The 3,621-nt window shown below is 27.3% G+C and overlaps 1 long non-coding RNA gene across 1 annotated transcript in view; it reads right to left on the bottom strand.

Moving 5' to 3' along the window:
* Window positions 1-221: 221 nt before the first annotated feature.
* The window catches only part of LOC116185293, a 151,462-nt gene continuing 148,062 nt past the window's right edge, over window positions 222-3,621 (bottom strand). Inside the window, exon 3 of the long non-coding RNA XR_004150108.1 lies at window positions 222-513. This is a non-coding gene — a long non-coding RNA (uncharacterized LOC116185293). The remainder of the gene's footprint in view (window positions 514-3,621) is intronic.

Below are 3,621 nucleotides of genomic sequence, written 5' to 3'. Positions count from 1 at the left end.
AATTTAATAATATTTAATTTAAATTTAATAATAATTAATTAGAATAAAATTAATTATTATAACAAGCAATATTTAGAAAACATCTGTCATTTTTTAAAAAAATCGACAAATCTAAAGATTTTAATTTGAATAAGTTAAATAAAATGCATTAATCTAAACACGTTTTTATTTACAAAGACTTGTAACTGTATATGAAAAATGAAAAGAAAAGAATGGAAGAAAAGAAGAAAAAAAAAGAAAAAAAAGGAAAAAAAATTGTTATGTTCTTCAAGAATATTTTTGAATTTCCATTTGAATCATAAGATTAAATGTTAAACATAACCGACCTCAACGAATCTTCCTTGACATTCTATTTGTTATAGTTTTAATACACATAGTTGCAAAGTAGTTTTTCCCTGAATCGTTGAGCATATTCAGATAGTCTTGATGAATTCGATCAGTCACGCCATACATGTCAATGGCAAGCGATTATAAAGCGTGCAAGTAACATGCACTCTGCTTAGATACGCTTACCTGAAACAGAAGCGGAAGAAGAGATGAATTGCGGATTAAGTGTTTCATAAATTGAGACAACCGTTCTTCCGAACAATATTTCATCATGATTGTTATTTAAATTTTTTTATATTTAAAATATAATAATATAGCATTAAATTCTAAGATTTGTTTTTAAAAAAGCTCTAAAAAACAAATTAATTAATTGGTGGAATAATAACAAAATATTAATTTATTCGTAAGACATTTTTAGAAGATTTTTCTTTGAGATCAAATAAAAAATATAAAAGTTAATATAAAGATATCGATTGAGACTTATTTATTAAGTTATAAACAATTTAAACTTCTATTAAAACGAAATAAAGGCAAAGTGAACTAAAGAGTAACGGAAATAATGCAAACTTAAATTACTTATAATTGAATAAATAAGTCTTTACTGAAATTTTTATAATTACTATATAATACTAACTTTTATATTTATTTTGATTTCCAGATCCTTCAAAGGAATGTCTTGAATATATTATTATATTTCATTATTCACAAGATCATTCTAGAAAATAATCATTTATTATTTTATTATTCAATCTTTTATTTTCATGAAATATATGATATCATATTCTTAAAATTCAATATTGAATTACTAATAGTAAACAAAACAAATCATTATTAGATAAATTTTTTATTTAAACTATATGATATTGTTGAATTTATTGTTACGATTTATTTGATTTTGGATTGGTTGATTTTAAAAATAATATAAATACATATATTAATACAAAAAACATATTTTAATTTGCATTCTGTTTTATATAATAAAAATAATTAATATGATTCGTTGTATAAAATAGATATAGAATACGAAGTATAAGATTTTTTACAATTAAATTCATTTCTAAGTTATTTTTCTTAGAATCAAATTTTTTAAAGAGTATAAAAAATATTCCTTTTCATCAATTATTAATTATTAAATTAAAATATAAAATAAGAAAAAATATATATATTACATAAAAGTATATATATTATATATATTATATATATATTCTAAAGAAAGAATATATTGATTGAAATAGAGGATAATATATAATATATATTCTTCAATAAAGAAGAATATATTGATTTAAAATCTATTTGTAGAAAAATAATATATTTGCTATTTTGAACTAATAAATAAATAATAATAATAAATAATAATAAATTTGAACTAAAATACTGCATTGCATAATATTAGATGAAAGATTTAAATTATTATAAAAATAATACAAATTAGTAATATTTAATATATATATTATAATATATATACTATATATATATATATATATTTTAATATATATGTACTAAACTTATTTAATCTAATTTAAATTAAATTCTTTTGTCGAATTTAAATTTTACTAAACTTATAATAGTAAATGTATTAATTTGCAAGAAAAGAAAATCTTTCAGAAAAAAAAAGAGAAGAAATTTCTTTTATGGTCAATTTGCACATCGTGTTATATTAAAGCAATTAACGCAACATAACGCGGAATGGAAGAATAACACCATAAAAAATGGTTCATTAGGACAATGATTCTTCGAAACAGCCTAACTTTGATCAAAGAAAAAATCCGCATTCTCGATGTTTTTTTTGTTTATACGCAAGTCTTTTATTCTTATTATTATAATTGGCATAATTCTTATTATAATTGGCAAAAAATAAAGACTACTGTAAAAAAAAAAAAGAGAAGAGGAAAAGGGAAAAAGAAGAGAAGAGAAAAGAAAAGGAAAAACAAAAAAAAAATAAGAGCAGAAAAGAATAGAAGAGAGAAAAGGAAAAAAGAAAAACGAAGAGAAAAGAAGAGAAATGAAAAGGAAAAAAAAAAGGAAATAGAAGAGAAGATAGGAAAGAATAAAACGAATGATGAAGACGACAATGATAGGAGACAGCTATGCGACCGCCGTACCGTGCAGTGGAGAAATCACTGCGATGCAGAAAGAGAGGAACGAATAGTCAGGATGGGTAAGGTAACAGTCAGGCAATCAGGTTGCGGCGCGGGATTCGCAGCAGCATTATTATCTACTTGGGTGGACAGGTGCCAGGGGGTTTGTAGAAGTCCGCGTGCGGCATGGTCAGTGGAAGATCGTTATCAAGAGGGATGAGAGCGGTGAGAAGAGGAGTAGGGGGGAGGGCACAAGAAGGAAGACGAGCAACAGGTCTGAGAATTAGAAGGCAAAGGGAAGAAAGAAGAGGAAGAAAAGATGGACAAAGATGAATAACGAATAGAGTAGGAAACGAAAGGATGAAAAGGAGGAAAAGAGGAAAGACAAAGGAAAAGGAAACGAAGAAAGAAGATAGGATAATGATAGTAGCATAGGGAAGAAGAAGGCGTAGATTCATACTATTAGATGGTTGTTGCCGACGCATATAAGCCACGGTAAGGGAAGGCAGCGGATAGCAGAAGGAATAAAAGGTCTTAGGTAGCATAGTTGCACGCACATTCCCAGTTCACAGCCTTGACTCCGGCGAGGAACGATTCAGCGAGCCGACAGCAACGACGCCAGAAGCAGGCAACCACTGCCACATAGAGAATCGAACCAAACTCGGAAAACGAATCAAAGAACGGCTATAGCCACAATGGAGAACGAATGGGTCATAAGATGGACGAAGAAAGGAACGAAAGAAGGAACCGTAGATAGAAAAAGAAAAATTTTCTAGCTGGCGCGTTCGACCAGGTTATGCTCGTTCACTCGACGATGGCAATTATACGTGGTCAAGCTATCCCGACTAGATTCAAGACCAGATAATCCCATCTGTCGGTTTAAGCGGTCTGCAAACGATCCCGCGAACCATCGGATATTCTCTTTCCAAGCCGATCGATTTTTGTCCTAACGTGCGTTCGCCATGTTCCCTACTCTATCGATTTGGTGTTTAATCGCCACGATACAATTTAAGTTTTGATAAAATGTTGATTCAGATATACTTTATTCATTTGAATCTATTAATTGAAATAAATAAAAAATTTGAATATTTATATGATAATATTATTATAAAATAATAATATTTTAATTAATAATACTAGTATCATATATCATATAATAATTAGTATCATATATAATACTAATATATAATACTATATAACACTAATATATTATAAT

This window comes from Apis dorsata, unplaced genomic scaffold (genome assembly GCF_000469605.1).
Source record: "Apis dorsata unplaced genomic scaffold, Apis dorsata 1.3 scaffold_14, whole genome shotgun sequence".
Taxonomy (NCBI): domain Eukaryota; kingdom Metazoa; phylum Arthropoda; class Insecta; order Hymenoptera; family Apidae; genus Apis; species Apis dorsata.
Note: the sequence above shows the minus strand (reverse complement) of the source record. Positions and strands in the feature narration are given on the sequence as shown.